This window comes from Arachis stenosperma, chromosome 7 (genome assembly GCF_014773155.1).
Source record: "Arachis stenosperma cultivar V10309 chromosome 7, arast.V10309.gnm1.PFL2, whole genome shotgun sequence".
Classification (NCBI taxonomy): Eukaryota; Viridiplantae; Streptophyta; class Magnoliopsida; order Fabales; family Fabaceae; genus Arachis; species Arachis stenosperma.
In genome coordinates, this window is record NC_080383.1 from 76,175,187 (window position 1) to 76,189,735 (window position 14,549).

Below are 14,549 nucleotides of genomic sequence, written 5' to 3' on the forward strand. Positions count from 1 at the left end.
TAATTTATAAGTCTTTAGATTAAAAATGAGTACTTAATAAATTCCCGAAAAGACTTTGTGCAAGACTTATTGGTTCTACTCCATTGATAATACCTGTCACAATTGCAGTTACAGAAATACACCCCAAGTAAATTATTCAAGAGCTCCGATATACCCACTCGTCAGAGAACCTGATTGAATGCAAACAAATTAAGTTCAGAGAAAGTCAGAATTTAACTTTGAGAATTAGAGGAAACATAGAACAATGGTAACCAAGATATTGAAAAGCTGATGAGAGATCTTGAGATTAAAACCATGGAAAATAAACATTCAAAACAGATCATAGAGAAAGAAGAATGCTTGTTTCTTTGGAAACTAGAGGAAGCCATGGATGTTCTTCTTGTTCATAGACACAGTTACAGTCTCTGGTAAGAAGACAAGTTAAAAATGGTTTTATCTTTAATGTATCAATAAGGTTCTTAAATGTGGAAAAGACTCAAAGATTATGGCAACAGATTTCTTAACCTCTCCAATTTGTTCAAATTTTACAATGTTGAATCAAATCTATGAAAAATTCTGCCAACAGATCTTTTTCATTGGTGAGCTCAAAAACACAAACATCTCCAACTTCAAAACATGAAGACTATTCAGAGTCTTATTAATCAACACTATAAAATATAATTCATTAATACTATGTCAGTTGTTCTATTTTGATTTTAAAAGATAACGTTCTATTGTAATTAGCTCAATTTAAAACTCATACAAAAAGAATGAGAAAATTAGTATACTATTAAAATATACGTTATATATTTCACTATTAGTATACTATTAAAATATAATGTATGAGTTGGCGAAGTCACTATTATAGAAATGGAAAGGGGTAAATCAAAATGGTAAAAGTGATGACATGGAGGATAGTTTTATGCTTGACAAATTGGTTCTACTCTATTGATAATACTTGTCACAGCTGCAGGTACAGGAATACACCCCAAGTAAATTATTCCAGAGCTCCGATACACCCGCTCGTCAGAGAACCTAATTCAATGCAAACAAATTAAGTTCAGAGAAAGTCTGAATTTAACTCCGAGAATTAGAGGAGACATTGAACAATGGTAACCAAGATATTGATAAGCTGATGAGAGATCTTGAGATTAAAACCATGGAAAATAAACATTCATAACAGATTCTGGAAAAGATGTTACTAAGCTGGTAAATGATCTAGTAAAGAAACAGATTCTTAAAAAAATATCCCCTGGTTGGTCAGTTTATCATCCAATAAAGCTTGTTAGAGAGCGAGTAAGGCCATTGCCTTGTGGTGGAGAGCTTTCACTTGGAGAGTTGTTGCAGTACGAATCACAAGATGGTCTTAGAGTTGTTATGCTCATTTGGGATGACAGAACTTCACATGACAAGTTCCTTATCAAAACTGTAATTGCTCTTTCATTCATTCATTCATTTCTGTTCAAGTACAAGATGGGTTCTAAAGCTGATATTGTTCATTTGCAGGATGGAGTGATGCAAACTCATGATGAGGAAACCAAACAGTTCTTTAAAAACTCAGCTGTTCATTGCGTGCTATCTCTGCGTTATGCAAGCAATAAGCTCAGTATTTTCAAGCAACAGGCATGGATTTCCTGCACTTGACATCTTCTTTCACATTCACATTCACATTATGACATTAGTCCTAGTTTAATTGATTGAGTCTCTTGGTTCAGGTTCTGTGAACCCTCTTTACTCATCATCAGAAGTGTGTGCTTGTTGACTCACAATGTGCAGGGAATAATAGGAAAATATCTTTGGAACCATGGTTGTTATTCAATCAAACTATTTCATAATCCTACATTTCAAGTTAGTGCTCACTTTGCTTCTTTGGAACCCTGGTTTTTATTCAATCAAACTATTTCATAAAACATTTCAACTCTCGAAAATGGTTTTATCTTTAATGTATTAATAAGGTTCTTAAATGTGAAACAGACTCAGAAATTATTTTAAAAGAATTCATAACCTCCCCAATTTGTTCAAATTTTACAAATATATATATACAAATCCATGAAAAATTCTACCTCGCTTTTTCTTATCCTTATACCAAACACAGCCTTGACTTTCACTTTGAGAAGATAACAATGCAATCATGAAGTGACAAAACAAGAAATAAATTTAAAATACTTAGTACATACATATATAAACCTGCTCCAAACCAAATATAAAAGTTTGATTATGCAGAAAAGGAAAAAAAAGGTGATGCATCTCCGCGAAATTAACCTTATTTAAGAATTATGAGCTCTTAGTTCCTGAAGTTATAATACATTACCCTAGCATTGGGCTCTATAAATATGAACATCAAACAGATCTTTTTCATTGGTGAGCTCAAAAACACAAACATCTCCAACTTCAAAACATGAAGACTATTCAAAGTCTTATTAATCAACATTATAAAATATAATTTCATTAATACTATGTCAGTTGTTCTACTTTGATTTTAAAAGATAACGTTGTATTGTAATTAGCTCAAATTAAAACTCATACAAAAATTTCGAAAAAAAAAGGACTTGACCCGATCCCCATGTTATTCCAAAATTATCGCCGATTGATAACGTGAACACAACACAAAACCAGAAACATACATAGTGAAACCCACACAAGCAAACGGAAGGGAAAGTGCAACAACCCATGTACTCAACACGACCTTAGTTACAAAACCTAATCGAAGCAGCTATTGAACTGCCACACCGAACAACAAACGCAAAAAGAGCAATGAACTCACCAGAAGCCCTCGCCACACAAATTCAACTTCGACCCAGAAAAGATTGAGAAATATAAATGGAAGAAATTAAAGGATTGCAAAATAAATTCAGATAGACAGTGCATGGGTCTTGATATGAAAGAAAGCAATCACAGGTTCTACGCAAAGCAAGCAGGTTTTTCAGCATTTAACAAGTAAATCAACTAACTCCTAAAAACACATCAAGACTCAGGGGTTCAGATATTGGGGAAAAAATTCAATCTGAGTGTTAAATTGAAGAAAAAATTGGCCAGAATTAATCAAAATACGTTGTTCAGACCAAAATTAATAAAGCATAAAGATTAAATTGATGCTCGAATAGTTTTCTCAAGAGCTCCGAAACTTAAATTGGGACGAGAGAGAGGAACTAACCACTTAGAGGGGAGTCTATTGCAATCGGCAACGCGAAGCACCGCCAAAGGGGAGAAGGCTGCCAAGGATGACACAGGAACGGATGGATTGGGATAACGCCGACGACGACACACACATGCACAGCAGAAGGAGAAGACTCCGACGACCCCTTCTTCTTGACCTTCGTGTACGGGAGCTACACGGCTGAGGGAGGAGCCTGGTGACCAGAACAACGATGGAGCGGACTCGGTTGGATCTGACAGAGGAAAGGGTAAGGACGGCGGGGAAGGAGCCTTGTTGATTGCTATACCTTGGCTCTGACGAAGGGTTCTCGCGCTAAATACTTGAAGGTTATGGCGCGAAATCAATTTGCTCTGGGTATTTTAGAGAGGCAAAATCCCATTCCCCCCAATGTCATCTGCTGCGGTGAGGGCCCAATACCGCCTCGGTTCAGTTTATTTGGAGCGGGGGAGGATTCACGCAGCAGGAATTGCAACAAAATAGAGCAATCTGGAGCGGTTGGGGAGAACGGCCGGCAATTTGGGCCGCCATTAAAATTGTTAGATGCGGATCTTCAAACCGCATGAAGAACGGCAGCAGATCCCTCGAACAGCAGCGCTCTGGAAAAGAGGCTGGTGTTTTAGCGCAGCTAACACCCGGTTCTCTCGTAGTGATAAAAAATAATATCCACATCATCTCCTTTTCTCCATCATGGATCTAAGTGGAATTGAGCAGTCCAGAAGGACTCTGGGGTCATATGCTAACCCCATTACAGCTGCATATGGGAGTAGCATCTATATACCTCCCATCAAAGCAAACAGCTTTGAGCTAAACCCTCAACTCATTATCATGGTACAGCAAAATTGCCAGTATTCCGGTCTTCCACAGGAAGAACCTACTGAGTTTCTGGCACAATTCTTATAACTTGCTGACACAGTACGTGATAAAGAGGTGGATCAGGATGTCTACAGATTATTACTGTTTCCATTTGCTGTAAAAGATCAAGCTAAGAGGTGGTTGAATAACCAACCTACAGCAAGCATAAAGACATGGAAACAGTTATCAGACAAATTCCTGAATCAATTTTACCCTCCAAAAAGGATGACACAGCTAAGGCTGGACATCCAAGGCTTTAAACAAGAGGATAATGAATCCCTTTATAATGCCTGGGAGAGGTACAGAGGTATGCTAAGAAAATGCCCCTCTGAAATGTTTTCAGAGTGGGTACAGTTAGACATCTTCTACTATGGGCTTACAGAAAAAGCTCAGATGTCTCTAGACCACTCAGCTGGTGGATCTATACATATGAGGAAGACGATTGAAGAGGCTCAAGAGCTCATAGATATTGTTGCTAGAAATCAACATTTGTACTCTAGCAGTGAGTCCTCTACAAAAGAAGAAGTTATGGCAGTAGCCACTGATCCTAATCCTCAAGAACAAATTGTTAAGCTTAATCAGCAATTACACCTGATGACAAAACAGTTAGCAGAATTTAAAGAGATGCTCCAAGAAACTAAAATTGCTAACAAGAACATAGAATCACAGTTGAATCAGGCAAAACAGCAGTTATCTAAACAGATAACAGAAGAATGCCAAGCAGTTCAACTGAGGAGTGGGAAGACATTGAATAACACTGCTCAAAGTAGCAAAAAGCCAATAAAGGAACAATTGACAGAGGATCACCAAACCACTGTCCAAAATCCCTCTGAGGACAGTAAGAGCCCAGAGAGGAATACTCTTGGCGTTCAAACGCCAGAAAGGGGGGGAAAGCTGGCGTTAAACGCCCATTCTCTGCCCAGTTCTGGCGTTCAAATGCCAGAAAAGGGAGAAAAGTTGGCGTTAAACGCCCAATGGGTAGCCAAGTCTGGCGTTCAAACGCCACAAAGGGGTCAGACACTTGCAAGTGCTGATAACAACCCCCTTAAGCAGGCTTCTCCAACCACTTCTGTAGGAAATAAACCTGCAGCAACTAAGGTTGAAGAATATAAAGCCAAGATGCCTTATCCTCAGAAACTCCGCCAAGCGGAACAGGATAAGCAATTTGCCCGCTTTGCAGACTATCTAAGGACTCTTGAAATAAAGATTCCGTTTGCAGAGGCACTTGAGCAAATACCCTCTTATGCTAAGTTCATGAAAGAGATCTTAAGTCATAAGAAGGATTGGAGAGAAACTGAAAAAGTTTTTCTCACTGAAGAATGCAGTGCAGTCATATTGAAAAGCTTACCAGAAAAGCTTCAAGATCCAGGAAGCTTTATGATACCATGCACATTAGAGGGTACTTGTACCAAGAAAGCTCTATGTGATCTTGGGGCAAGTATCAACCTAATACCTGCATCCACTATCAGAAAGCTCGGCTTGACTGAAGAGGTCAAACCAACCCGGATATGTCTTCAACTTGCTGATGGCTCCATTAAATACCCATCAGGCATAATTGAGGACATTATTGTCAAGGTTGGGCCATTTGCCTTTCCCACTGACTTTGTAGTGCTGGAAATGGAGGAGCACAAGAGTGCAACTCTCATTCTAGGAAGACCTTTCCTAGCAACTGGACGAACCCTCATTGACGTCCAAAAAGGGGAATTAACCCTGAGAGTCAATGAGGATGAGTTCAAGTTGAATGTTGTCAAAGCTATGCAGCATCCAGACACATCAAATGACTGCATGAGCGCTGATGTTATTGACTCTTTGGTGGAGGAGGTCAATATGACTAAAAGTCTTGAATCAGAGCTAGAGGACATCTTTAAAGATGTTCAGCCTGATCTGGAGGAACTAAAAGAAATAAAAGAAATTCTGAAAATTCCTCAAGAAGAAGATAAACCTCCTAGACCCGAGCTCAAGCCACTACCACCATCCCTGAAATATGCATTTCTGGGAGAAGGTGACACTTGGGTGGTCCATAAGTGATCTTAAGGGCATTAGCCCAGCAAGATGCATGCACAAGATCCTATTGGAGGATGATGCTAAGCCAGTGGTTCAACCACAAAGGCGGCTAAATCCAGCCATGAAGGAGGTGGTGCAGAAAGAGGTCACTAAGTTACTAGAGGCTGGGATTATTTATCCTATTTCTGATAGCCCCTGGGTGAGCCCTGTCCACGTTGTCCCCAAGAAGGGAGGCATAACAGTGGTTCATAATGAAAAGAATGAACTAGTTCCTACAAGAACAGTTACAGGGTGGCGCATGTGTATTGACTACAGAAGGCTCAATACAGTCACCAGAAAGGATCATTTTCCTTTACCATTCATAGACCAGATGCTAGAGAGACTAGCAGGTCATGAATACTACTACTTTTTGGACGGTTACTCAGGATACAACCAAATTGCAGTAGATCCTCAAGACTAAGAGAAAACAGCGTTTACATGTCCTTCTGGAGTATTTGCCTACAGAAAGATGCCTTTTGGTCTGTGCAATGCACCTGCAACCTTTCAGAGGTGCATGCTCTCTATCTTCTCAGATATGGTAGAGAAATTTCTGGAAGTCTTCATGGATGACTTTTCAGTATTTGGAGACTCATTCAGCTCCTGCCTTAACCATCTAGCACTTGTTCTGAAAAGATGCCAAGAGACCAACCTAGTTTTAAACTGGGAAAAATGTCACTTTATGGTGACTGAAGGGATTGTCCTTGGGCATAAAATTTCAAACAAGGGAATAGAGGTGGATCAAGCTAAAGTTGAAGTAATTGAAAAATTACCACCACCTACCAATGTTAAGGCAATCAGAAGCTTTCTGGGGCATGCAGGATTCTACAGAAGGTTTATAAGGGATTTTTCAAAAATTGCCAAACCTCTGAGTAATCTGCTAGCTGCTGACACTCCACTTATTTTTGATAATGAGTGTCTGCAGGCGTTTGAGACTTTGAAAGCTAAACTGGTCACAGCACCAGTCATCTCTGCACCAGACTGGACATTACCATTTGAACTAATGTGTGATGCCAGTGACCATGCCATTGGTGCAGTATTGGGACAAAGGCATGGTAAGCTTCTGCACGTCATTTATTATGGCAGCCGTATTCTAAATGATGCACAGAAGAACTACACAACCACAGAAAAGGAGTTACTTGCAGTGGTTTATGCCATTGACAAGTTCAGATCTTATTTAGTAGGATCAAAAGTGATTGTGTACACTGACCATGCTGCTCTTAAATATCTACTCACAAAGCAGGATTCAAAACCCATGCTCATAAGATAGGTGTTGCTTCTACAAGAGTTTGATATAGAAATAAGAGACAGAAAAGGGACAGAGAATCAAGTAGCTGATCACCTGTCCCGGATAGAACCAGTAGCAGGAGCATCCCTCCCTCCTACTGAGATCTCTGAAAACTTTCCGGATGAGCAGTTGTTTGCTATTCAGGAAGCTCCGTGGCTTGCAGACAGTGCAAACTATAAGACTCAAGGTTCTCCTTCTGTAACCATGGAGAGGAAGCATGAAGAGCTTCTCTCAAAACAGAGTCAAACAGAGCCCCCACAGTCAAACTCTAAGTTTGGTGTTGGGAGGCCACCACCAACTTCTAAGTTTGGTGTTGAACCCCCACATTCAAACTCTAAGTTTGGTGTTGGGAGGTTCCAACATTGCTCTGAACATCTGTGAGGCTCCATGAGAGCCCACTGTCAAGCTACTGACATTAAAGAAGCGCTTGTTGGGAGGCAACCCAATGTTATATTTATTATTTTCCTTTGTTATTTTATGTTTTCTATAGGTTGATGATCATGGGAAGTCACAAATTCAATTGAAAAAGCAGAAACAGAATGAAAAATAGGAAGAAAAACAGCACACCCTGGAGGAAAACTTGCTGGCGTTTAAACGCCAGTAAGGGCAGCAAATGGGCGTTTAACGCCCAGTCTGGCACCATTCTGGGCGTTTAACGCCAGAAAGGGGCACCAGACTGGCGTTAAACGCCAGGAATGGGCACAAAGCTGGCGTTAAACGCCAGAAATGGGCACCAGCCCGGTGTTTAACGCCATGATTGGTAGTAGGAGCATTTTTGCTCGCCACTTGGTGCAGGGATGAATTATCCTTGACACCTCAGGATCTGTGGACCCCACAGGATCCCCACCTACCCCACCACTCTCTCTCTTCTTTCTTCTTTTGCTCGAGGACGAGCAAACCTTCTAAGTTTGGTGTGGTAAAAGCGTTGCTTTTTGTTTCTCCATAACCATTTTTGGCACCTAAGGCCGGAGAAACCTCTAGAAAGAGGAAAGGGAAGGCAAAAGCTTCCACCTCAGAGCCATGGTAGATGGAGAGATTCATCTCAAGGGATGCACTTTCCTCCACAAAACTATTGGGGGCAAATCAACACCTCCCTAGGAGAATTGAGTTCCAATATGGGACAACTAAGGGTGGAGCACTGGTGCACGAAATTGTGATCATCAATGGCGCCATCAACATGGTACGCTCATTGCAATCTCAACTCTTCATCATAACTCCGCACAACTAACCAGCAAGTGCACTGGGTCGTCCAAGTAATAAACCTTACGCGAGTAAGGGTCGATCCCACGGAGATTGTTGGTATGAAGCAAGCTATGGTCACCTTGTAAATCTTAGTCAGGCAGACTCAAATGGGTATAGATGATATATGAATAAAACATAAAGATAAAGATAGAGATACTTATGTATATCATTGGTGAGAGCTTCAGATAAGCGTATGAAGATGCTTTCCCTTCCGTCTCTCTGCTTTCCTACTGTCTTCATCCAATCCTTCTTACTCCTTTCCATGGCAAGCTTATGCAAGGGTTTCACCGTTGTCAGTGGCTACCTCCCATCCTCTCATTGGAAATGTTCAATGCACCCTGTCACGGCACGGCTATCCATCTGTCGGTTCTCAATCAGGCCGGAATAGAATCCAGTGATTCTTTTGCGTCTGTCACTAACGCCCCGCCTTCAGGAGTTTGAAGCACGTCACAGTCATTCAATCATTGAATCCTACTCAGAATACCACAGACAAGGTTAGACCTTCCGGATTCTCTTGAATGCCGCCATCAGTTCTTGCCTATACCACGAAGACTCTGATCTCACGGAATGGCTGGCTCGTTTGTCAGGCGAGCACTCGGTTGTCAGGCGATCAACCATGCATCGTGTATCAGGAATCCAAGAGATAAACACTAGAGCCTCATATGCTTGTAGAACAAGAGTGGTTGTCAGTCACTTTGTTCATGAGTGAGAATGATGATGAGTGTCACGGATCATCACATTCATCAAGTTGAAGAACAAGTGATATCTTGGACAAAGAACAAGCGGAATTGAATAGAAGAACAATAGTAATTGCATTAATACTCGAGGTACAGCAGAGCTCCACACCTTAATCTATGGTGTGTAGAAACTCCACCGTTGAAAATACATAAGAACAAGGTCTAGGCATGGCCGTGAGACCAGCCTCCCAAAGAGGGTTCAATCATAAAAATATGATCAAAAGCTTCTAAGATTGAAAGATGAAAATACAATAGTAAAAGGTCCTACTTATAGGGAACTAGTAGCCTAAGGATTACAAAGATGAGTAAATGACATAAAAATCCACTTCCGGGCCCACTTGGTGTGTGCTTGGGCTAAGCAATGAAGCATTTTTCGTGTAGAGACTCTTCTTGGAGTTAAACGCCAGCTTTTATGCCAGTTTGGGCGTTTAACTCCCATTTTGGTGCCAGTTCCGGCGTTTAACGCTGGGAAATCTGAAGGTGACTTTGAACGCCGGTTTGGGCCATCAAATCTTGGGCAAAGTATGGACTATCATATATTGCTGGAAAGCCCAGGATGTCTACTTTCCAACGTCGTTGAGAGCGCGTCAATTGGGTTTCTGTAGCTCCAGAAAATCCACTTCGAGTGCAGGGAGGTCAGAATCCAACAGCATCTGCAGTCCTTTTCAGTCTCTGGATCAGATTTTTGCTCAGGTCCCTCAATTTCAGCCAGAAAATACCTGAAATCACAGAAAAACACACAAACTCATAGTAAAGTCCAGAAAAGTGAATTTTAACTAAAAACTAACAAAAATATACTAAAAACTCAACTAAATGTACTAAAAACATACTAAAAACAATGCCAAAAAGCGTACAAATTATCCGCTCATCACAACACCAAACTTAAATTGTTGCTTGTCCCCAAGAAACTGAAAATCAAATAAGATAAAAAGAAGAGAATATGCAATGAATTCCAAAAACATCTATGAAGATCATTATTAATTAGATGAGCGGGGCTTTTAGCTTTTTGTCTCTGAATAGTTTTGGCATCTCACTTTATCCCTTGAAATTCAGAATGATTGGCTTCTTTAGGAAATCAAAATCCAGATAGTGTCATTGATTCTCCTAGTTAAGTATGATGATTCTTGAACACAGCTACTTATTGAGTCTTGGCCGTGGCCCAAAGCACTCTGTCTTCCAGTATTACCACCGGATACATACATGCCACAGACACATAATTGGGTGAACCTTTTCAGATTGTGACTCAGCTTTGCTAGAGTCCCCAATTAGAGGTGTCCAGGGTTCTTAAGCACACTCTTTTTGCCTTGGATCACAACTTTATTTCTTTCTTTTTCTTTCTTTTTCTTCTTTTTTTTTTCGTTTTTCTCTTTTTTTTTGTATTCACTGCTTTTTCTTGCTTCAAGAATCATTTTGATGATTTTTCAGATCCTCAGTAACATGTCTCCTTTTTCATCATTCTTTCAAGAGCCAACATTCATGAATCACAAATTCAAAAGACATATGCACTGTTTAAGCATGCATTCATAAAACAAAAGTGTTGCCACCACATCAAAATAATTAAACTGTTATAAAATTCACAATTCATGCAATTCTTTTTCTTTTTCAATTGAGAACATTGTTTATTTAAGAAAGGTGATGGATTCATAGGACATTCATAACTTTAAGGCATAGACACTAAGACACTAATGATCATAAGACACAAACATGGACAAACATAAAGCATAAATTTTCGAAAAACAGGAAAATAAAGAACAAGGAGATTAAAGAACGGGTCCACCTTAGTGATGGCGGCTTGTTCTTCCTCTTGAAGGTCTTATGGAGTGCTTGAGCTCCTCAATGTCTTTTCCTTGTCTTTGTTACTTCTCTCTCATGATTCTTTGATCTTCTCTAATTTCATGGAGGAGGATGGAATGTTCTTGGTGCTCCACCATTAGTTGTCCCATGTTGGAACTCAATTCTCCTAGGGAGGTGTTAATTTGCTCCCAATAGTCTTGTGGAGGAAAGTGCATCCCTTGAGGCATCTCAGGGATCTCATGATGAGAGGGGTCTCTTGTTTGCTCCATCCTTTTCTTAGTGATGGGCTTGAGGTCATGCCTTCTCAGTTGAACCGGCTTTCCTCTTGAATCTCTCTTCCATTGAGCGCCCTCTTCACAAATGTCTGTGAGGACTTGGTCCAACCTTTGATCAAAGTTGACCCTTCTTCATGGCCACAACTTCATAGAAGTGGTCTTGATGCACCCTTGAGATGAATCTCTCCATCTCCCATGACTCGAAGGTGAAAGCTTTTGCCTTCCCTTTCCTCTTTCTAGAGGTTTCTCCAGCCTTGGATGCCATAAATGGTTATGGAAAAACAAAAAGCAATGCTTTTACCACACCAAACTTAAAAGGGTTGCTCGTCCTCGAGCAAAAGAAGAAAGAAGAGAGTAGAAGAAGAAGAAATGAGGAAGAAGGGAATGGCTTTATGTTCGGCCAAAGAGGGGGAGAAGTGGTGTTTAGGTTGTGTGAAAATGAAGGGGTGAAGAAGGGTTTATATAGTGGTGGAAGGGAGGGGTAGGGTTCGGCTATTATGGGTGGGTTTGGGAGGGAAAGTGGTTTGAATTTGAATGGTGAGGTAGGTGGGGTTTTATGAAGGATGGATGTGAGTGGTGAAGAGAAAGATGGGATTTGATAGGTGAAGGGTTTTTGGGGAAGAGGTATTGAGGTGATTGGTGAATGGGTGAAGAAGAAAGAGGGTGATGGGGTTGGTGGGGATCCTGTGGGGTCCACAGATCCTGAGGTGTCAAGGAAAAGTCATCCCTGCACCAAATGGCATGCAAAATCACGTTTTGAGCCAATTCTGGCGTTAAACGCCGGGCTGGTGCCCATTTCTGGCATTTAACGCCAGGTTCTTGCCCTTTCCTGGTGTTTAACGCCAGTCTGGTGCCCCTTTCTGGCGTTAAACGCCCAGAATGGTGACAGACTGGGCGTTAAACGCCCAACTGCTAGCCTCACTGGCGTTTAAACGCCAGCAAGTTCTCCTCCAGAGTGTGCTATTTTTCTTCCTGTTTTTCATTCTGTTTTTGCTTTTTCAATTGATTTTGTGACTTCTTATGATCATCAACCTACAAAAAACATAAAATAACAAAGGAAAATAGATAAAATATAATCATTGGGTTGCCTCCCAACAAGCGCTTCTTTAATGTCAGTAGCTTGACAGAGGACTCTCAGGGAGCCTCACAGATACTCAGAGCAATGTTGGAACCTCCCAACACCAAACTTAGAGTTTGAATGTGGGGGTTCAACACCAAACTTAGAGTTTGGTTGTGGCCTCCCAACACCAAACTTAGAGTTTGACTGTGGGGGCTCTGTTTGACTCTGATTTGAGAGAAGCTCTTCATGCTTCCTCTCCATGGTGATAGAGGAATATCCTTGAGCCTTAAAAACATAGGATTTGTCATTCACTTGAATGATCAGTTCACCTCCATCAACATCAATCACAGCCTTTGCTGTGGCTAGGAAGGGTCTGCCAAGGATGATAGATTCATCCATGCACTTCCCAGTCTCTAGGACTATGAAATCAGCAGGGATGTAATGGTCTTCAATCTTCACCAAAACATCCTCTACAAGTCCATAAGCTTGTTTTCTTGAATTGTCTGCCATCTCTAATGAGATTCTTGCAGCTTGCACCTCAAAGATCCCTAGCTTCTCCATTACAGAGAGAGGCATGAGGTTTACACTTGACCCTAAGTCACACAGAGCCTTCTTGAAGGTCATGGTGCCTATGGTACAAGGTATTGAAAACTTCCCAGGATCTTGTCTCTTTTGAGATAATTTCTGCCTAGACAAGTCATCCAGTTCTTTGGTGAGCAAAGGAGGTTCGTTCTCCCAAGTCTCATTTCCAAATAACTTGTCATTTAGTTTCATGATTGCTCCAAGGTATTTAGCAACTTGCTCTTCAGTGACATACTCATCCTCTTCAGAGGAGGAATACTCATCAGAGCTCATGAATGGCAGAAGTAAGTCCAATGGAATCTCTATGGTCTCATTTTGAGCCTCAGATTCCTATGGTTCCTCATTGGGGAACTCAGTGGAGGCTAGTGCACGCCCATTGAGGTCTTCCTCAGTGGCGTTCACTTCCTCTCCTTCCTCTCCAAATTCGGCCATGTTTATGGCCTTGCACTCTCCTTTTGGATTTTCTTCTGTATTGCTTGGAAGAGTACTAGGAGGGAGTTCAGTAACTTTCTTGCTCAGCTGTCCCACTTGTGCCTCCAAATTCTTAATGGAGGACCTTGTTTCAGTCATGAAACTTTGAGTGGTTTTGATTAGATCAGAGACCATGGTTGCTAAGTCAGAGGGGTCTTGCTTAGAATTCTCTGTCTGTTGCTGAGAAGATGATGGAAAAGGCTTGCCATTGCTAAACCTATTTCTTCCACCATTATTGTTGTTGAAACCTTTTTGAGGTCTCTCTTGATTCTTCCATGAGAAATTTGGGTGATTTTTCCATGAAGAATTATAGGTGTTTCCATAGGGTTCTCCTAGGTAATTCACCTCTTCCATTGAAGGGTTCTCAGGGTCATAAGCTTCTTCTTCAGATGAAGCATCCTTAGTACTGCCAGGTGCATTTTGCATTCCAGACAGACTTTGAGAAATCAGATTGACTTGTTGAGTCAATATCTTGTTCTGAGCCAGAATGGCATTCAGAGTATCAATCTCAAGAACTCCTTTCTTCTGACTTGTCCCATTGTTCACAGGATTCCTTTCAGAAGTGTACATGAATTGGTTATTTGCAACCATTTCAATTAGCTCTTGAGCTTCTGTAGGCGTCTTCTTCAGATGAAGAGATCCTCCAGCAGAGCTATCCAAAGACATCTTGGATAGTTCAGAGAGACCATCATAGAAAATACCTATGATGCTCCATTCAGAAAGCATGTCAGAAGGACATTTTCTGATCAATTGTTTGTATCTTTCCCAAGCTTCATAGAGGGATTCTCCATCCTTCTATCTGAAGGTTTGGACTTCCACTCTAAGCTTACTCAATTTTTGAGGTGGAAAGAACTTTGCCAAGAAGGCATTGAGTAGCTTTTCCCATGAGTCCAGGCTTTCTTTAGGTTGTGAGTCCAACCATGTCCTAGCTCTGTCTCTTACAGCAAAAGGGAATAGCATAAGTCTGTAGACCTCAGGGTCAACCCCATTAGTCTTGACAGTGTCACAGATTTGCAAGAATTCAGCTAAAAACTGATGAGGATCTTCCAATGGAAGTCCATGAAACTTGCAA

The 14,549-nt window shown here is 41.0% G+C and overlaps 1 non-coding gene across 1 annotated transcript; it reads left to right on the forward strand.

Annotated features, from left to right (window-relative positions):
- The first annotated feature begins 14,197 nt into the window (after window positions 1–14,197).
- LOC130942362 (small nucleolar RNA R71) lies at window positions 14,198–14,305 on the forward strand. Its single transcript, XR_009070935.1, has one exon. It is a non-coding gene; the product is annotated as a small nucleolar RNA R71 (small nucleolar RNA).
- Window positions 14,306–14,549: the final 244 nt, after the last annotated feature.